We start from the raw sequence: 22,572 nt of genomic DNA on the forward strand, positions 1-22,572 counted from the left end.
GCATAACCTGATGGAGTTTGAGAAACTCCTCATCCCATCAAACTCAGCACCAGAGACAGCTTGGCTTTTGTGTCCCACAACTTGTATTAAAATTCACATGACCTCAAAAAAGGTTCCTTTCCATTAAAAATGCTTTTCTTGGTGAAACACATTGTTTAAACAACCGCAAGGGAGAACACAATTCAGGATTGAAAGGCTTCATTACTAAGTGAACCGCTCACAAAGAAACCCAATAGGCTTCCTGGATAAATTCCGTCAAGTATATACTTTTTAAAGACTTAATGCCAATCTCACACAAACTCTTTTTCAAAATTAAGAGAGTTGGGAGTATATCCCAATTTATTCTATGAGATGGGTATTATCTTCATATGAACGTGAAACAAAACCATCTGAAGAAAGAATGGTAGAGCAAATACGGTAGTCAAAATGTAGCAACCCGAATCCAGGAACAAATAAAAAGGAATATATACCATGACTTGTAGAAAATCCACAAGGATATTTTATGTGTTATTTAAACTTATTTTCCAATTAATGAAGTATAAAGGTCCACATTCATGTTCACACAGCACTCATCCACAAAATAAAATATCAACTTATTGTTATTAAATGATTTAAAGCATTGTTCTTAATATGATTTTTATTAGTTGGGATTTAATACCTATAACATATCAATCCTCATTTCAATCACATGAAGTAGAATTGTACAATTGCTACCACAATCAGTTTCCAACCATTCTTCTTCTACATGGACCCCTTTGGCAAAGACTTTAAGATCAATTTAACATCTAAAAGTCAGTCAATGCAACACACTTGATGAGAACTTTGAAACAGATCATAGAAAAGTCCCATGATGATCCAATTCAATTTTTCCATGAACTTTATGAAGGCCCCAGTCTTAATAGAATATATTCTTTAAAAGTTCATGGCACTCCCAATAAATGCAAAAGTATTTCACAAAATTCAACACCCATTCTTTATATAAAAAAAAATTCAATACGTACTCAAAATAGAAGAGACATTGCTCAATCTCACAAAGGACATTTATGAAAAACCCACAATTAGCATCCTTAATTGCAAAGGCTGGATGTTTTCCCCTAAGATCAGGAACAAGCGCATCTATTAAAATCCCACACAACTATTATCCTTAATTGTAAAGGCTGGATGTTTTCCTCCAAGATCAGAAACAAGACAATGGTGCCTGTTTTTGCCACTCCTATTCAACATTGCATCAGGGTCTAGCCAGGGAAACTAGTCATTAAATTCAAATCCATGGCTTGCAAACTGGAGAAAAGAAAACTCTCTTTACTGGCACATATTCTGGTCTTGAATATATATTTTTAACTCCTCTTAGTAATCTATTTTAAAAAATCTATTAAAACTAATAAATGAATCTAACTAAGTTATAGGATATTAATTAATCTGTGAAAATCAGTTGTACTTCTATAAGCTGGCAATGATAAATCCTAAAATAAAGTTAAGAAAATGATTGTATTTAAAATAGCACCAACATGAATAACATGTTTGGGAACATCAATCTAATAAATTAAAGTAAGTTTTCTACACTGAAAACATTACGAGGAAAAATGTTAAAATAAAGTTCAAAAAGTAGAGAGACCTCCCTTGGTCTCAGCCTGGAGGACTTAACATTCTAAGACGGCGCTTGTCCCCAGTACCCTTGGCTCTGCTGGAGGGGTACAGAGCTGGAGACCACACCAGGTGGCATTGTCAGGGTGTGTCAGCAAAGTGACTAGGTGTGAACTTTTCCTGCAGTGTTTCAGCATAAATGTCATGGTTTCAAATAAAAACATCCCTATGGAAAATTATAAGGAACCCAGGAAGCACAGCAGTTAAGCACCTGTGAACCAGTTGAAACACACAAGCCACTTCTGCTGTAACAAAAACTGCTTCCCTCAGATCTACCACCTTGGAAGCCCTATGAGCTCATGCCACACGGTTCTTGTAGTGGCTGTGAGTCAGCTTCAACTCGTACAAAGGGCCAATACACCAATAGGGTTACAACTCTATGCTAATTTACTTTCTGAATTTTTGTAAGCACTTGCTGATGAAGATCAAGGACTATAGCACACAGTACCAATAAGCAACATCATGACAAATGGAGAGCTGATTTAAATTATAAAGATTTCATTTCAGTTGAATCTATAACCAACATGCATGGAAGCAATAGCCAAGAATTCCAGCAAGGTCTGGCATTGGGTAAATTTGCTAAGAAAAAAAAATTCCTTTCAGATGTTAAAAGAGCAAAAGATGTCACGTTGAGGGCCTAAAGCATGCCTGAGCCAAGCCATGGTATTTTCCATTGTATCATATGCAAGCGAAAGGTGGGCAATGAAAAGGTAGTCTGAATGAGAACCAATGCCTTTGAATTGTGTTGTTGGTGAAAAGTATCAACTACACCCTCGACTTGTAGAAAAATACAAATCTGTCTCAGGAAAAGTACCGCTAGAGTGCTCTTTAGGAATGAGGAGGGCAAGGCTTCACCTCTCGGACTCTGGACAGGTGATGAGGAGAGACTAGTTCTTAGATAAGGACATCGTGCTCATTAAAGCAGATGGTACGTGCAAAGAAGGAGCTCCTTCAAGTGATGAGCACTGGGGTGTGCCAGGCCCAAGGACGGCAATGCTGCTGAGAACGGCGTGGGACCTGGCGCTGACTCAGCCTGTTGTGCACAGAGGGTCACTGTGAGGTGGAACCCACTCAACAGCACCCAACAACAAGAAAAAGGCATGACCATTCTAGGGAACGTTCCGGTTTTCTCCCAATGAGGGTGGGGTTGAGGGTGGGGAGCAAAGAAAAGGTGAGAAAATAGAAGCAGCAGCACAGAATGAGAATGGGGGAAAAAAATCTGCCCTCCCATTGTGGAGGCTGGGAACTCAGACACAGGTAAATCCAGCTGTAAGAAGCAATGTCTTCTTCAAGGGCACAGGGAAGCTGTCACATGTCATAACTACCCACTTTCTGAACTATGACCCTCCTTTTCACTGATGCACCTCTTTCTTTAAAATCCTAGTAAAAAATGTTTTACTATCATCATATTAGTCTGAATTAAGCTGTTCAATTTGCCTAGAATTTCTAAGTCCTGATTATAAAAACAAAAACAGACCTCACTGCAATAGACTGCTCTGGTTCCAGACAGCAGTGGAGAACTTCCCTGGTGGGTCTTTAAGATTGGAGCACTCTTGGGGAGTGGAAAGCCTCATCTTTCTCCCTTGGATCTTCTGTCAGCTTGAACTGCTGAGTATCTGCTTAGCAGCTGAACTAACAGCGCACCTTACAACTAACAGCATAACCACCACGCCACCAGGGCTCCTGGCAAAGTAGCTTCAAGTTCTAGCCCACTTGGAAAATTAGAGGTAGGAAGTTCTGACCAACGCATTCCCCATCTTTGTTGACTGTTAACTTCTCAAGGTGGGCCTGAGAGCCTTCTGTCGTCAACACTTGATATGGTTTTCAGTTTTCAATACACCATTTCATTTAAATTACACTTAGACGTTACCTTTCTCCCATGTCCTATGTTCAAGTGTTTGGTGAATCAACCAAATTTCCTCGGTTACTTGTTTGGTCTTTTTTTTTTTTTTGCAACAATTTAATGAGCCTGATGAGCTCCACTTAGAGGAGCAATTCTCAACCTGTGGGTCGTGACCCCTTTGGGGAACGAATGACCCTTCCACAGGGGTCACCCGATTCATAACAGTAGCAAAATGACAATTATGAAGTAGCAACGAAAATAAATTTAAGTTTGGGGGGTCACCACAACATAAGGAACTGTATTAAAGGGTCATGGCATTAGGAAGGTTGAGAACCAATGACTTAGAGGAAACCACCCCCCAAAAAACATCACACACCCAGTGTGTTATATATACCTTGAAACCCAATGACATTGGAGCTCAGAGACAGATCTCTCCTATCTTATTACCATTTGCTAACAGGATCTATTGATTCTATCTAGAAAACTCCACTGTGGGTCAATAATTTCACAGCACTTTCATGGAAATAAATGTAGTCTTTTGGGCTGTAAGCCTCTTGGGCTGTGCAGCACACCAGAAGAGGCCAGGCAGTGTGGGGGGGTGATCACCTTCTAGCATATAAGGTTGGGGTGTGGCCAATACTTGGTTCATTCGTTGTCCTTTGGACATGACACATAAAAGCTGTTTTCAGCTCACTCATCATTTCTGTCCTAAAAGAAGGCAGAGCCCATCTGCACAACCCATTCCTGGAACTCAAAGCACTCTGGAACAAATAATCAGATGGAAACTTGAAAGGGGTGGTTTTCAGAACCCTAAGTTAAGTTCAAGGGCTTAGACGTGTGTAACTTACTCCCACTTACCTACATGTGAATGCCTTCCAGCTTTGATGATGAAAGATAGGTTAACCAGTGTGTATTTACTACTTTTCCAATCGAGTAATTGATCTATCTATATTTTCTCATCGATTCTCACAGCACATCTATGCTCCATATGGCTTTGTAAATTTTCTCTTCTTGACATATCAGTCCTTTTGTTTCTCCTGCTATCTCATGCCAATACAGATAGACAGACAGACACACACATACGCACACACACACATTCTAGAGCAAATCTACTTTCAAACCCATCCAAGCCAGCAGTTCCATCCTGTACTTTAGAATTCTGAGGACATGAGCAATATATACCTTGATTTCAGGTCCCCCGTATCAAATAGCCCCTCAAATGTTTCAGAAGGCCCCTATCTTTGTTTCCCTAGTCCAAAAAAAAGTTTTCCATCTTGGCATAAAGCCTACACTGCCAGGGCTCCTGGCAAAGTAGCTTCAATTTCTAGCCCACTTGAAAAATTACAGATAGGAATTTCTGAACCATGCATTCCCCATCTTTGTTGACTATAAGTTTTCAAGGTGGGCCTGAGACCTTTCTGTTGTCAATCCCTAATTTGTTTTTTTAATTTTTCAATGCATAATTTCATTTACATTTCACTTAAACTTTCCCCCTTCTCCCATGTCCTATGGTCACGTGTTTGGTGAATCAACCACATTTCCTCAGTTACTTGTTTGGTCTTCTTTTTTGCAACCATTTAATGAACCGGATGTGCTCCACTTAGAGCAGCGGTTCTCAACCTGTGGGTCTCGGCCCCCTTGGGAGACCGTGGTTATGCCAGGAGCGGGGGCTAACATGATTTCCTCCCAGAGTCCTTGAAGTCTCACTTACTTCCTTAGTTCAACACTACAGTGAATGTTCAGCCACCGATTGGGGCAGAGAGGTGTGAGGAGACTTGAGTAGAACTTCCACCAAAAGTGGAATTGAATGGCATGCTCATTGGTAGGAAGTTTTTCTCCATATTGTGCTGAAATCAACATCGTTGTTATTTTCCCACTTGTTCCGAATATGTTCTCTGGAATGTGTGACTAGACCCTCTTCTGAGTTCACACAGAGGGTGCTCTTCACAGTCTTGTCTATGAGACGCACGTTACTGTGTGGCCGCTTGAACCGCTCCCCTCCATGTCTCCCCCATACCGCGGAATCAGGTTTGATCTTGCTGCTATACCTATAGCGTCAGGTGTCAACACTTATCAGCCTTTCCTATTCTCATAGCTTTCCTCATATTATGATTCCGGATGTTATGCTACTCGTATTTCAAATACCACAATGGAAATGTTTCAGTGAGATTTCTAGACTAAGAAAGCCATGGGAGAAGATATAAATGGTTTACTTCTAAGGGATCTGCCAATTAAAGCCCTGTGGGTATCAAGAGAACATTGTTTGATATGGTGCTGGAAGATGAGTTGCTCACTTTGGAAGATGCTCAAATTTAGACAGGGGAAAGTAGATTTGACTTTAGAAACAGATGTTTCAACAAATGACGAGGCATTGCAAGCCCTCACCTGTTTATGCCAAGAAATTTGGAAGACAATTACGTGGTCAAGAAGAAATCTATATGTGGGTCTATTTCAAAGACAGATGATCAAATAGACTATGGAAATTATCTAACAATATCATTAGTATCATATTAAAGTTGTACTAAAGATAAGTCTAAAGTGGTTGTAGTTTACATTGAATTGGAGCCGCCAGATATTCAAGCTGGATTCAGAAGAGGGTTTCAATGAGAATTGCTGATGTCAGATGTGTCTAGGCTGAAAGCAGAAGATATCAGACTATGTAACAATATTCAGCTATGTAGATCTTAACAAATGATGGATAACAATTTGAAGAATTGAAATTTCAGAATACTTAATTTGGATTTTTCAGAATCTGCCAAGAGGCAGATGTTCAAACATGATAAGGGGATATTGTCTGGTTTAAAATCTGTAAATGTATATCCAGGTTTATCCTTTTACAATATTTATTCAAACTGTACACTGAGCAAATAGCCCAAGAAGCTGGACTCTGAAGAAGACTGAGGTACCAGGACTGAGGAAAGGCTCATTAGCCACCATAATGTGCATGTGACACAGCGTCGCTTCCTGAAAGCAAAGAGGACTTGAAGGAGTTACTGATGAAGATCCAAGAATATAGCCTTCAGCATATATTACAATTTAATGTAACAAGAACAAAAACACCTCACAAGTGGACCAAGAAACAATATCATGATAAACAGTGAACAATTGAAGCTGTCCAGGATTTCATTTCATTTGGATCTACAATCAGTGTTCATGATAGCAAGGAAGAAAATAAAGGATAGATTACATTGTATAAATCTGCTAAACCACTCTCTTTGAAATGCTCAAGAGCAAAAACATCACTTTGAGGGCTCAGAGGCACCTGACCAAGCCTAGGTGTTTCCAATCACCTCATATGCATGTGAATGCAAGCGAATGACTAAGGAAGACCTGAGCAGAGTTGATGCCCTTGAATATGTGAGGAACATTGGATATGCTGCCAGAAGAGGAAACTAATCTGTATGAGAAAAAAAAAGTGTAACAGAAATACTCCTTAAGAGAAAGGAAGATGAGACCGAATCTCACATACATGGAACATGCTATCAGGAGGGATAAGTCCCTGGACAAGGGCATTATTCTTCAGACAGGAGAGGACCAGTGGCCAAAAAGAAGACCCTCACAGAGATAGACTGACACATTGCGTACCAGCCTGAGCTCAAACACAGTGCCAACTGTGAAGATGGCACAGGACCTGGCAGTGTTTTGTATTTTAGTACATATTCTTGCTGTGAATTGGAAGGAACTTGGGTGTGCCTGACAACAGCATCAAGTGACAGAGTGTTCCTAAAACCAAGCAGAGCTTTGGAGTTTCTTATCTGTGTCACTGAGAACTAGATACAGGCAAAAAAGTAATTCGAGCAATTTCCAACTTTGTTCTGTCTTTGACTCCCCTAAGCTGAAACACTGTGGCTTCTTAATTACAGAACCGTCACATGTGATTTCTGCAGAAGTAGCTGGATCAGAGGAAACAAGATGCCAAGGAGTGTATAGAGTCCAGACTATTTTCTCAGCTCATGGCAATAGCCTGAGTTATGGCGGGTGTTTACCAATCCTCCCTCTGTTTGTCTCCGTGTTTCAGTGTGAGTTACTGTGAGTCTGGGTTTCTGCAACACAGCGATATGTTCTCAATTGCTAGTTAGTTTCCAAGAATGTCTCTTCTTGTCAGGTATTCAATTAGTCCTTAAAAAAACCGCATTTATCGCTACAAAGCAAGGCTAGGATTAATGCTGACCTATTTCTTTGCCCTGGATTAGTGCATTTTTCTCTCCTATTGGTGCCTCAGTGCATGAATTCTATGTTCTTTTATTGAGAGAGAGAGAGAGAGACTTTGCATTGGGTTACAGCATTGCATTTTGTTCTACCATTGATTCCAACGATTTGAGCACCATAGTATCTGTTCATCTGTGCGTGTCCATAAATAGACATTTTCTGACTTAGAAAAAGTATCTCCATTTGGGATCCCCTTGATCTGAAAACTAATATCTGAGAACAAACTTATTTCACCTCATTTATTTGGTGCTGGATGTCAAGTCTAAAAGTACTTTTCTTAAGTAACAGCTAATCCTCAAGAAAAAGGGACTTTGTTTCAGGACTTCCAGGAGGATGTGCTCTATGTCTGGGGTAGGCTGTAGCATTTCCTGTGAAATTGAGTTGCCTCTCTCCTCTTGTGAAAAACAGAGCTATCTCCTAGGTGGCAGAAAGCCCCTGTTCCAAGTGCTAAGATAAAAGCAACTTGAACCCACAGTAACAATACCTGAGTTCCTTTAACCTTATGTGGAGCAGTTGAGAGATAACAGCTGTTTCCTTGAACATTAGATCTTGCCCAGAGGAACTCACGCATCATTCCTGCTGTATATATAGAACTTTCTCTTGGCTTCCCTCCCTCTGCACATCTGTTGGGGCGTCATGGCTCAGAAAGGCAGCAACAACTCTTATAGCGCACCAAGCCTACCAAAAATGGAAGTGGGCTGGGGATTATTTTATACATACCGCTCTTGCTCTCATTGAAAGATAAATGGGCAGGACCTAATGAGATGTGCCAGACAAACAAAAAACAGGTGCAAAAAATAACTTTTAAAAATCTGTACCGATCTTTGGAACTACACAGATGGTAGTCATAGATATTATTTCACTTGCAGTTTTCCATGGTGAAGGTAATGTCCTGGACATTTTTGTTTACCTCCCTATCATCTACCTAGCCGATCACCCCTTCCTTCCAACAGCTCCCTTTAGCTCCCTGTACTATTAGACAGCGTTGTGGATCTGGGGATCATTATCCGTTCCCAGATTCAACTGGAAACTCCTGGCTTGATCTAATTCCATCATCATTTGCCTGGTCATAGGGTTGCTTGGCATGCATATTCTTCTAATTCAAGTAACTCTCAGAGAATCTGCTAAGGATTCGGAGAGAAAGAGACTTTGCAGTGCACACGTATGTCATATAGGAAGCTTGGTGGTGTAGGGGTGACACATCAGGCTGTGACTGCAAGGTCAGCAGTTCAAAACCAGCAGCCTCTCCTCAGGAAAAACACGGGGTTTTCTCCTCCATCAACAGTGACACTCTTGGACATTCAAACGGGCAGTTCTACTCTGTGCTACAGGGGCACCCTGAGGCAGCATCGACTTGATGGCAGGGAGTAATGGAAGATGTCGGACCCTAGACTCTGCAGGCGCTCACTCACCTTGGAAATTAAAGTCGGAATAAATCTAGTCTATTGGAAGGGCAAGCATTGTGATACAAAGAAAATAGATCCTAAGAATATAACACATGTGCAGGACCAAGAAAGATTCTCATGACATGAATCCTTCCTCTGGAAGTTTCACTTGTATGAATCAATAGCTCCTTTTACTGTCACCGTAAGTTTAGACTTGACATTCGGTCACGCACACCTGAACTCAACTTGAAAAGAGCGCTGCTGTGGATGAGCTCCCTTAAAAGCAGTCAAAACCGAGGACTTGCAGGTACTTACAGCCAGCCAAACCCACTGCCACTGAGTCGATTCCAGATCATAGCAAGACGGCAGGGCAGAGTAGACCTGCTCCCTAAGGTTCCTGAGGCTATAAATCTCTACAGAAGCAGAGCCTCGCTGTTCCCTCATGAAATAGCAGGTGGTTTTGAACTGGTGACCTTGCAGTTAGCAGTCCAATGTGCAACCAACCACACCACCAGGCTCTTGGCGGGTAGCGTGGGGACAGGTAGGGGGGCAGGCGGAGAATGTGAGAGAGAAAGACAAGTGTCAGAAGAGAAAATCAAAGAAGGAAAAAGCCAGCAAGAGGAGTGTTACTGAGGTTTTTACAGTGCTCCGTTCTGGGAAACTGGGATTCAGTCCCTGGAGCCTCTGAGGAACTGTGTTGAATGCATTTGCTTCAGAATTGTCTCTTGGAAGAAGAGAAGGCTGCCTGTTTATCCAGCAGTCCTTATAGCCTACCTTCTGAAATGCGCTCTCCAGGGTGTTCATGGGCTTGCTATTTCAGGCTGAGCAGCCTTCAGTCCCTATGATCGCTTGGGCCAGAAAAGCAGAGACTCCCTATTACACTGTAATTGGTGTATCTGTGTATCCGCTAGCCTGCCCACCACCGTTATGCTAGAATCAGAAGTGGGCTAAAGGGATAATCTAGCCTGCAAAAAAGAAAACAGACAAAAAGACATCTCCTACAGGAGAGAGAACTAGAATTTTTACCATGCTTTATGGCAGATCTGTTTCCGAGAGGCTAAAATACATCCGCGCAGTTAAAGAACTGAAAAGTATTGATTGTCACAAGACAGTTCTGGAAACTGACACTTATTGAGCATTTATGCAAACAGGGCCCTGTATTAAGTTGTTTCTATGTATCATCACGTTTAACTTTTCTTTTTCTGGAATTAATATAGTTACATAAGTGCACATCTATGCTTATGCATCTATATATACAGCTTTGCTTCCTGGATCTTTCCTCTGCTTCCTTTTACCTTCCTCCTGCCCCACCATCATGCTCACCTTTCTTCTGCTTCTTAGTAATTCTCTCAGCTAGATTGCTGCTGCTCCAACAGCACCCTGCATCTCTAGGCCCTCCTAGTTGTTGCTTTTAATTCCTCAGTTCTTCCCCTGTCTATGGTGCTATTTTTTCACCACTCCCTTCCCCCACCATCTAACTTTTCAGTAGTTCCATGAGAGCCTATGACTGCTGGGTCCTTCTGGCTTAGAATGACCTGGTAGGAGAGACTAGCACTGCCCCTTAATGATTCCAAGGGTATAACTTTTGGGAAGCCAACGGTCACACCTTTTGCCTGTGAAAGGCTAATTCTCTCAATACAGACTTTTCAGTTCACAGTCAGGCACTTAACCACAGGCACCACCACAGTTTCTTCATAGATATTATAGTTCACATAGAATAGAAAAATGAGCCTTGGTGACACAAGGTTGGTGGTTCAAACTCTTCACCAGCTCTATAAAGCAGTCTACTTCCATAAAGATTGACAGCCTTGGACATTTAACAGGACAGCTCTATTCTTGTCCTATCAAGTCCTATGAGTGGAATTAACCTGAAGTCTGTGGGGTTGGTCTTGGAGTTTTTTTAACAGAAAAAGAAAATCTAGATAGAAAAACAGCCCCATACTGAACATGTTAGAAATGAAATCCAAACTTAAGGTTGTCCGATTGCAATGTGCTACACAATTCTATCACATTCCAAAGAGGCAAGCAAGGAAGAGTGGAAGCAGTTCCATACACAAGGGAACACTTTTATTATTGAAATAAAAGGTTTATGTGAATCCTTTTCTGGATTTCTTGTGTTAATTAAAAGGGCTGTTTCTTCTAAAATTAAGGAAACATTTTTTTAAATGGAAGATTAGCATGAAATTATTGTTTATTTTTTTCTTGATCTATATATGTATGCATATATAAAATACATATTAGTGTTCTTCTTTAAAAACTAATAAAAATATCTCCAGATTCCTTATTCCTAAAAATTAAATAGTGGTTTAAGTGGCTTATAAAAAGGGAGGAAATTAAAAGTAATAGTAATAACGGAATCAGATGAAGGCTTTAATAACATTTTAAAGCTTCAATTTTATATTATGCAAGATGAGATGTGACTTTAAGGTTGTATAGTTTCTAAAATATGCAGTATTCAGATAATGAATGTGTTGATCAAAGATGCTCTGAAACAATTCTGATCTAAAGGAAGAAAAATACAGAACAGAAATCTAAATTTTCATGGAACCAAAATTTTCTGGAGCCATGGACGTTGGACAAGCCCACCAAACTACTGTTCTAAAATAACCTTTAAACTTTAAATAAAACATTTTTGACATTATGTTAAACGAAATATTTTAAACTTAAATAGTCATTAGTATCTGCTTGGAGCATAATACTCTTTTTTAAAAAATCATTTTATTGGGGCTTGTACAAATCCTATCACAATCCATAATACTCTTTTAAAGAACTCTGTTTGGAATCACTTTGACAATAGAAAGTTGTAAGATTACATAGAAACTTAGAGGACATGTTAATGAAGGAGGACCAATTCAGAATAGGAGGGTAAGAGTGATTGTACAACTCAAAGAGTATAGCAATATCAATGAAATATACAGTTGAAATTGTTCATGTCAACTACGTATATCTCAACAGCCACAACAAAAAGTAAATTATAAAAAGTCAATATAAATATAAATAATCATTCATATGTAAGTACATCACAGAATAGTTTTTAATTTTTTTAATTAAGTGGTATTTCAATGTGTATTTCGTTTATCTTAGATTTGAGGAAAACGTGTTATCTATAGAATAATCAGGCATATAGTGATCAATAACAGTCATACTTTCAAGTTATTTGTTATTTTCTTTGAGTCAGGCTCTGTGGAGCCATTAATGGATCAGTCACCCCAAACAAATGGGGGTGGGGTGGGAGTGATGTTTAAGAGTTGACAACAATTTGTATGCCAAAAGAAAGCATATCTCTTTTCAGGCATGGTATGCATGTCGTGCAGATCGAAAGCAGAAAAACAAACAATTAATTCAGTTGTTCATCATAGTTTTTGCCAAATCTTAAAGGCTAGTGTCAGAGATCCACATTTTTATATCAGTCTGTGCAGCCAAAAAAAAAAGATCCATCCAAGCATCTAGAGTGACAATTAGGCAATGTGGTCCTCTCAAAGGGGTGGCGAATGGGAAGAATAATGAAAATGATGATTTGGAGTCAGACAGATCTCCATGCGGACCTCAGCCTACCTTGGTGACAAGCCTGAGTGTGTCTATCTTTTAAATAGTTATAATGAAAATTTGTCACCTAGGGATGATGTACACAAGCGACCTTCAAAACATTCCTGAAAAATGGAATTCTAAGATAATGGAATTTAATATGCATTTTAGGAAGCCTTTTTTATCTAGTGCTTGACCTATGTACTTAGATAGATTAATAATAATAATAAAATGTGCTAAGCATGGAGCATATTTTAAAAACACCATTTTTAAATGAAAGCTTTAAGAAACAGTCTCTTGGAAAATAAGTTAAGCCTGTAGTAGACTTAAATTGATGTTTTAAAACCTTTTAAATGTCACAAGTGATTGTACATAATTTATGACCACTAGTGATTTTTTTTTAATCTAATGTGTATGATTCTCCCTAGGATTCAAAAGTTAATTTTAAAATATTGGCACTCAAACTGAATTCACTTGAAGGTATGGACTGTTTCTTCAGATTTTTCAATGTTTAATCAAATAAAAAGTTAAATATTTCTATAAAAACTTAGTAATCTTTCTCTTCTGAACTATCAACATAATTGTTTTCGTTTTAATGTCTCTGAGATCACATCTTGATGCCTCCATTCTGGAAAACCAAAGACATTAAAGCAAAGTCATCCATCTGTCTAGATCATTTTATCTGATCCATTCACTTCTGATCAGAATCCAAATAGTTGTATAGAATAAGTTTGTCCAAAAAATGAATTTGCATGATCGATTTTTCCCTTTCATGTCGGTATAGATCTTCAGGTCCGGCCATGAGATTTGTCTCTCTTATTCTTCATCAAATAGGTCCTGACCTGTTTCTTGTATTCCCCCCACCCCGTTCCCAACTCTAGTGCTGCTGCTGTTAGGTGACGTCCACTAGATCTGACTGACAGCAGCCCCATGTGAGCGAAGAGAGCTGCCATTAGGGGGTCAAGGTTGTAAACTGGATGGAAGCTGATCACTAAATCGTTCTCCCACGTAGCCCCGGAGTGGTCCGAACCGACAGCCTTTTGATTAGCAGCAGAGGACCTACCCATTGCACAATCAGGGCTCTTAATATTCCAACGTTGTACGTGCCTGTGCCTTTGCTCCCTAACGGGGCGATCAAACCCTTGCTCAAGGGGGCGGTTTTCGTGTAGCCAGCGAGGTCACCGAGCACGTGTCCTGCACGAGCAGCAGGGGCTCTATGTACGATTCACTGCGTGTCAGGCCGATTGCTAAACTCGTCTCTACTCTTCCGCAGCCCGTCACGCTGATTTGTCTCTGCTCTGCAACCTCGGCGCGCCAATTTGACCTTTCCATCATAGTTTCTGTTTTATCAAATTACCTTCTCATTTTAAATCAAATCAAGTTCCGTGTTTACTTTCCACTTACATTACTGCCAGCGAATGTCTATCAGATACACTTATACCTAGATTATTTATGCTGAAGCTGTAATGCATTTCACTATACCGCCTGTATCAAAGATGCTTCCCAGAGCAAAACTATTTCTCATTTTATTACATCTATTCAATTTTTGCAAGCCCATAACTCCTCCCAGTTGTCATTTCTACAATAATGCCAGGGAGGACACTGGTTGTATGAATATGTTACAGAATGCCTCTCTGTCAGGTCTCATTTTCTAGTTAATCTATTTCTTTCATTTTCAGTTGTTCCCCCTGCTAGGCCTTAGGACTCTACACTCACTCCACATCTTTCTTGGGGAATTTCTTCTGGCTCTTTCTTTCATTTAAATTCAGATCATTTTGCATATGAATGTCTCATCTTAGACCTTCCATTGACTGCTCTGAGTACCAAGAAAATATTCTGAAACCTAAACAGGATGTATCACCCCCATTAAGAGAATATACAATTTGTTTCCGATTTATTTATACCTTCGTTAAGAGTGCACTACCCATTTACAGTGTCTGGTAATATGGTGGCTTGCATATTGCCCGTGATGCTGGAAGCTGTACCACTGGTATTTCTAATGCCATCAGGTCACCCAGGTTGTAGCAAGCATCCAGCTAGGAATGAGGGAGCAATGTTTAGCCGTCTATTCTCAAAGAGCGTAGCTAATGGAAGCTCGCTGGTCCCCAGAAGGCTTTCTGAGACTTCAACTCACTTCCTTTGGGCACACCATCAGGAAAGAATGATAGTTGGCAACGAAAATTATGATTGACAAGGTGGAGGGCACCAAAGGAGAAGGGGATCCCCCCAGAGGTGGATTGCTACCACAAAAAAAATGACACGCTAAAAAAATACCAGCTTTCATGAAGCTGCCACGGGAGTGAGCAACATTTTATCCTCTTAGACGTCAGGTCACCCACCATGAGTGGGAATTGGCTCTTTGGCAACTAACAACAAACTAGATACACAACGATCCTAATGACAGGACAGGACGGCCAGGGACCGTGCAGAAAATCACAGGGGCTCACTGAATGTCACCTATGCCTTATGTAAATTAAGGGGTGGGAGATGGGCTAGATGATAGCTAACACTGTACCTCTAGGTACGACCGACACAAAGTATGCCTGCTTTGTTGTTATGTAAAGCAGAACATGTACAGTTCTGCTACTGAGAATCTGGTTATGTCACAATTAACCACGAAATAAGAAACAGCAAAGACAATTTATGAAATTCCAGCTGGAAGAAATACAACGTGGAGCTATGGAATTTTGGGAGGGGGTGTGGGCGCCGGGGCGATGCTCTCTGCATTTTGAAAGTTCTGATTTCAAAGGAATTCTTCCATATAAAGGGTTTCTTACTTGAGAGAGCTTGGGAACCACAATGGAAGCTGATAGGTGGACCTGTTTCTGCAAGCCAACAGCCACGCCTTTACACTACCCTGTTGCCTGTGGGTAGGGCATCTTCTAGAGCATACATTGAACTTGAAAGGATAGCGAACATCTGTTGTCATGCTGTTGGCAGAGGGCAGAGACCTGAGAAGTACATCAGGATGGTCTTTAATGTGAGCAATTCTTAAGGCAAACATTGAAACATAGACCCTAATTGTACAACTATGCGTGTGGGGCCATCAGAATAAACTATTTGAAAGGAGTTTTGTTTGGGGACAATCTGCTGCAGAGAGCCTCTACCTACAGGACACAGGCCCTTCTCTTTCCGTACAGTCTATGTTCTGAATGCGTTGTGCACTTACTAAGAATGAATCCTGAATGGAAGGGCTGCCAGACTAACCAGATTTGGTGGAGATAATCTGTTTGCCTGTTCCTACCTAAATGAACGGATCCAGGATTAAGAACATGTTGGTATGTACAGAATACACAAGGAAACCAAGTTAGTGATCTATGTGGCCCAATAGTAGAATAGTAGTTTTCTAAACAGCGTTGTAAAATCTCTTAGCATTGAGGGGAAACTATTAACAATGGAGGCCGGTTGGAAAGATTTCTATTTTGATGTATCTTTATTTAAAAGGCTTGAATTAGAGATATCTAGAGAGTGCCACCTTGTGGGTAGAAGCCAGTAGAGGTAGATGAAGCAAAGCTGAGACATATTACATGGGACAGTGCTTGCCATCTGCACCGGTTTGCTGTCTCAGTAGTAACTGCGAGCATAGAAACATGAGTGCCTCTGAGATGAAGCGGTGTGGCTTGGCCTACATGGACCAAGAAAACCATTTTCCCCTCCTGCAGTTCAATATCATTGTTCCGGAAAAGAAATGTACTGTGCATTCCAAAAAGGAGAAATTACATATGCCCACATAGAAAAGGTCTCTTTGGGGGTTCACATAAGAGAACGAGGAAAAAACTGGAAATCGCCATAAAAAGGTATGAGGGGATTCAGAAAGTTTGTGGGAAAATAGAATGATGAGATCATAGAATTTTCCTTGGAATTTCTTGAAGCTGCCGCATATAAATGCTGACGGAACCCTCTGCGTTTACAGTTTGGGTATTCAGTCTGCTCTCCGTTCCACACAATTACTAACTCTCAGGTGCATGGATTCCAAAAACTCAGCATAAAATTCAATTCTTTTTATTGAAGGGAAATGTGATTCTGGGGAAAATACATAAAATGCACTGCCGCAGTGGGTTTTCACAGGTGGAAGCCTCTCTGTAAATGCATCAGGTTAACATTGTGCAGCTTGAATGCATCAACGGAGCACCACTCATTTCTGGGGAGGCCCTGTTCGACCCACGTTTGCACTGTCTGCAAGCCATGTGCCCTCTTTGATTCTGGAATGGTACATGGAAAAGCTGTCAAATTAAAACCAAATTCTGCCAAATAAATATTAGCTTTAATGTATATAAATGTTTTAATTGGTTTGGTTCGAGTACTTGTGGGCTTTTTCCCCCCCAATTTATAATTGCTTTGAACTCTTCACATGCAAAAAATGAATTGGACAAAAGGACATTTACTAATTATGAAAATCCATTTATTTCTGATTTACCAAATATTCTCTGAATTCTGATGAAGGAGAGTGACTAGATCCGGGGAACTCCACCAAATCCCCAACTGAAAATATCTGCTGGCGTGTAATTACCAGCATGTTTTATGGCAAAAAAAACTGCTAACTCGGCTCTTTCCCTTCCAGCCCTCATTCATCTCGCTTCTGTTAAATCTCCTATCAATCTTCACCACGCAATTAAACCCTTCATTACATAATGTCGTGTTGTGCACTGTGATTGCTTTACAAGTGTCAGTGGTGTTTCCTTATGAGCACAGTGAGCCGCGAGAAAACAGGGATGGTGTATTTCACTCTTTCTCAGTCCTGCAGAGCATCCATCACGGAGCTGGGCACAGCTGATGTTCCATAGGGAGTTTTAAATTGAGCGAATTTCGAGAATGGCAGGACCATGCCCTTGTCCTGCTCAATATTTGGGGAATGGCTGAGAAGGCCTAGAGGAAACACTTTCTGGGTTCGCAGATACCCTCAGACTGGAAGGAAGAGATCCTAGTTGAGTGGCAGAACTAGCCATGTATCCAGTTAGATGACCAGGCAGAGTCAAAGGTTACACACATTTTTTTTAACTGTGGGAAAATCTGTGATGAAGCAACTACATTCCTGGGAAGAGTTCCGTTTGAGAAGGCTGTTTGCACCGGGAGAGCAGGTATTCTGGGTAAAGGTAGCACATACAGAGGAGGCACTGACTAGAGAATGAGCCGCAGTTGCTTAGTTGCTTGAAGAATCCTACGTTCAAAGTACGGACTTTCAGTAGGTGAATCAGTGTTCTGAAATGGTTTCCTGGCCCATCACATGAAGAAGAGGGCCTCATGGCTAGAAGCACAGGTGAGTAGGTCAGCCTCGGTATATGGTAATATAAGAAGTGGATTAATTCCAGGTTGTAAAAATATTTTTTTCTTGAAAAGTGGATAGGATTTAACCTATAGATTTATGCTCAGTATTCCTCTCCATTCCATTCCCAATGCTAAACTCTAAAAGTTTCTCTTTCTGTACCGCCTAAAATCATGAAACAGCCGACACATCTTTTGCAGTCCCAGATTCGTTCTATAGCAGTCAGACCTGGTTCTTCACATCAATGGATAATATCAAGTCACTCTACTTGCGAGGCAGCTGTGCTTTCCAAAGGCTATTTTATTGAAACTAAACCTCTTTATCAGGAAAAGTTCTGTGTAATAGATTACCTATAACCTATGTGTTCCAGCATAACATCCACTGCTGCTTTTAAATAGTCAAATCCAGTTTTCTCCAAAGCCCAAAGATAAGCGCATCTTTGATAATGATTCAGGTGCCCCAGTTGCCTGAGCTTGTCATTTTGTTTCAGGAAACTTGCCAAGTTCTACTTTTTTCTGGTTCATCTTCAATGATAATCTTTCACGAGTCATCCCCAGAAATCCACTAGCCTATGAAAATTCTACTTCCGTTCAGTCTCCCAAGTCTTTGTTTATAGGCATGAAAACTTGGAAGAAACCTTCCTCTGCCCTATATCGTGGTACTTTGTGTTTTTGCCATTACATGATCATCATCTCTGTTTTGCCTTGGTCTCTGCTTCAGGGAGAAGATCTGACCTTTGATCAACTTTACAGGCCCTAAAGCAGATGGCATAGTACCATATGGATATCAATTTTTAATATTATAAATTGCATTTGTTTCCTTGCTCATCTTGTGTACTTTTTCCGCACTAAATAGTCCATGTTCAACGTGTAACATGAACTGTGTTGGCATTAAGACAGTATTACCAGACCTGATGATCTCCAGAGCCTGAACAGAACCCACAGTCTAGAGAATTACCATGGGCTCATATAATGGAACAGGACAAAAACTTATTGAGGAGGGCCGATGCACTTGCTAAATGTGAATTGATTGTGGAAATAGCAAGATTCCACCATCCAAAGTGAGATGGTATTTGAGGCTCAGTCCTTTGGTCAGTGGCCTAATGAGGTTCCCTGCCTCATCCAACGAAGAGGAGGGCACTGTCGAATGGAGAGGAGGGGAGGCCCAGAGACTTCTGTTTAGAGGTGGATACAATAACTTTTTATTTTAACTGCGATCATAGGCAGAATAAAAAGCTGACAAATCTCCCTTTAGGGATATTTACTGTTTTCCTTACATTTATAAAGAAATACATTCATGTTTTAGAAAATTTAGAAAACAGAAAAATACAGATCCTTTTTCAATGTTCGTGACCATATTATTTGAAGCTATAGTCCCTGATATTTCTTGAATCCTGAGTTTAGCCACCTATACGTATATGGGGGGGAAACCCATGTCCTTATGCAATTAAAACTAACTTCATAGACACTCTATCTATGCACCATAACTTTGTATCCAATTGAGTGGAACCACTTTTTGATAACTCTGGGTTTGGAGAGAGGAGTAAACCCTCAGTTGTATTTTCTATATTAGATTTAATGAAAAGCAATTGTTGGTGGCAAGCTGCTACCACCAAACTACTTAGTCCCAGGGAAATATGTTTTAGTACTGATGAAGAATATACTATTTGCATGATTTTTCTTCCACATGTATTCGGGAAAAAGTGCATACAGAGAACCTGGGCTGGTAAGGCGTGTGCTCTGCTATAATGAAACAGTGTGGCTAATAGAATTACCTCCAAAGGCAAACCAGCTCAAAGCAGAAACTTCCCTGAACAGAGAGCGTGCCTCATCTGAGTACTAATCTGTTAATATCCACTTTAAAGAATTATTGTGTGGTTTGAAAATACTGCTCCCGCTGCTAGTACCACCACCACCAAGGTCAGTGCATGTACTACAGGCACTCTTGTCTCATCCTTAAAATGAATAAAAGGAAAATAATAATTAATCTGTTTTTCCAGAGACAGCCAAGGGCAGATACTACATTTTAAAGAATAAAATGTCAGCTTTATCTGCCTGAGGATGTACAAAGCATATTTATAGACAGAAAGGGGTCAAGAAAAGGCTAAACATAGATAGAATCTCAAGTGCACCTAAATAATGGATTTTGTGATTCTCCTGAAGTCCTAAAATATAACCCCAGATGCAACAGAGAAAGATTATATATATATATATGTGTGGGTGTGTGTATACATATATATTTAATATATATCCAAATATAAACTAAGTGCTTTATGTACATTATATCATTTAATTGAGCGACCTAACAAAAGTATCAAATTTCTTATTCTCTAATGAAGAAAATTAACCCTGGATTTGGTACTACCTTAAATCCAGGCCTGTCTAACAGTATTTCTCTACCATACGGTTACTATTATTAATGAGACTATTCTTGAAAAACTTACTTCACCGAGTACCTGTCACTCAGAATGACCCCAAAGGGCAGGGTAGAACTGCCCCATGAGTTCCCAATCCTGTACCTCTTTACAGGAGTAGAGAGTCCCATCTCTCTCCCAGTGGTTTCAACCTGCTCACCTTTTGAATCCTAGCTCAACACCTAACCACGTTGCCACCAGGTTTCTGCTGCTGCTGCTATTGGTGCTCTGGCTACCCAGTGATCACATTGATGCTGTATTTATGCTATAATATTGTATTACTGTTATTATAAATCCAGTAACTATTTATTGAGTGTTGGCTACACATTATGCATTAAGCTAAGCAATTGATAAATGGCCCCTTTCTTCTACTCTATGGTACTCCAGTGAGATGTCTAAAGAAATATCTCTTGCTTTGTTGTTATTTGCCTTGCTTTTTGGGGAGAATTCTCTCTCCCCTATTCCCTAAGGTCCTATGGAGTTGCCCCCTGAGAGAGGGGCAGGCATGAAACCCAGGCTAGCATAACCAAATTCTCACTCTTAGAATTCTGAACATGATAACATGCCGAGAGAAATGAAAGCTAGTTGGAAGTCAGCCAAGTGCTCAGAAGTACTGAGGGCTACTCTGGTTCTAGCTCTGCCCAGAGCTCAGCCGCACAATCTCCCTTTGGTTACTATAGAAGTATTCCTTTTTATTGCATTCTTAAAATGAAATACTTTTTGCAAGCTTAAGTTAGTCATTTTGTTTCACTTACTTGTATTCAAATAGCCTGACCTGTAAATTATTCCCATTTATAGGGAAGGTTGCTGAGGTCCAGATCAAAGGCCATGCCAACAAGCTTTCCAGAGGGCTAATCCTAAAAGCCGTGGTGCCCTGAGGCACTTGATACAGCTTTTCTAGCCTCCATTATAGTCGCTTTTCTTGATGGGTCGGGGCCAAAGAAGATGAGGGAAGATGCTGATAGAATTCTATGATTCAATTTTGCATGATGGCTCACAGGGGTAATTGAGATGGTGAAAGCTTGAAACCTAACATAGACATTGGTCCTTTGTTTCCTTCCCACTGGATATAAAATGAGCCATCTCAAAAGCAGGAATGGGAAATTTCACTCCCCTCAAGGAACAAGATCGGGGAGTAGCACACATCCTTTAGAGACAGGGATCACTGTGTGCCGAAATCTCTTGTTCCAGAACACAGAAAGCTGTGACCTCCAAGGAGCAGCAGAGTAGTAGCATCAGCAGAGCCGGGAGCATAAGGTAAGAAATCAGTGGAGCAAGTGGAGGAGGCTGGCTCTAAACACTTAACCTTGGAAAGCTAGGTTTGCTGACCCCCCAGACCTAGAGCTCAAGACCCTCAGGCTGAGACTTTTGCTGCAGTGGACTGTCCTTGGACATTGATTAGCATCACCAAAGCAGCTTTGTAACCTTATCCAAGCAGGACAGAAGTAAAGGGACCACATGCAGAGACTGAGCACCTGAGAAGGGCTGGCCAGCTGCATGGCTGAAGGGACTGGCCTGACAGAAAATGATAGCAAGAACATCTCACGCATCTTCTGGAAGAACAGACAACTGCTTTGGAAGATTGTGTGCAGTCCACAGATGTGGCTGCTTTCAACAAGATCTGGAAGTCATTTAGGATGGTTGTATTTACATAAATGATTAAAAGACAAAAAATGAAAAGAGCCTTTAAGATCCTGAATTGCACCTGTTAAGTTCTCTGAAAAATTTCATAATCGGGAGGTATGTGTGACCACCGTAATGAATTACTGAACCAAGCAGAGAAGTGACGAGTGCTATGTTGTCCGAACTGGTAAAGATGGTTGGGAGGAGGAGGCATGGATGACCTCAGCCCTGGAGGAAGGGATCTTGGTCTGACATTGAGTTTGATTCTTCTCCGTCCTTGTAAAGCCATGGGAGTCACCTAGAGAAGTCCGCTATGATCGATTCTATGTCAATTGGACCTGCCTAGGTGAAGGTACGGGTGGACGCTAACCCATCAGTCAGGTTGCAGCCGCACGACATCTCCTTGGAGATGTGACCTGTTGGATACAAGAGACCTTGAGCAGAACCAAGTTTTCTCTGCCCCTGGATCCTGCATCTGGTTCATCAGTCTTCTGTTACATCATCTGCTAATCCCAGGAGTCATCATCAGACTACTGGCCTTGGATTCGTTCAACTAACCTTGAATGAATTCAACTCTGCACCCACCAGCCTTTGGCCTGCCTGCTTCATCTTCCTGCCTCCTGTTCATCAGCTCCTGCAGCCACACAAGTCAGGAGAAGCCCCAGTT

This window comes from Tenrec ecaudatus, chromosome 16 (assembly GCF_050624435.1).
Source record: "Tenrec ecaudatus isolate mTenEca1 chromosome 16, mTenEca1.hap1, whole genome shotgun sequence".
In the NCBI taxonomy this organism is placed as follows: Eukaryota; Metazoa; Chordata; class Mammalia; order Afrosoricida; family Tenrecidae; genus Tenrec; species Tenrec ecaudatus.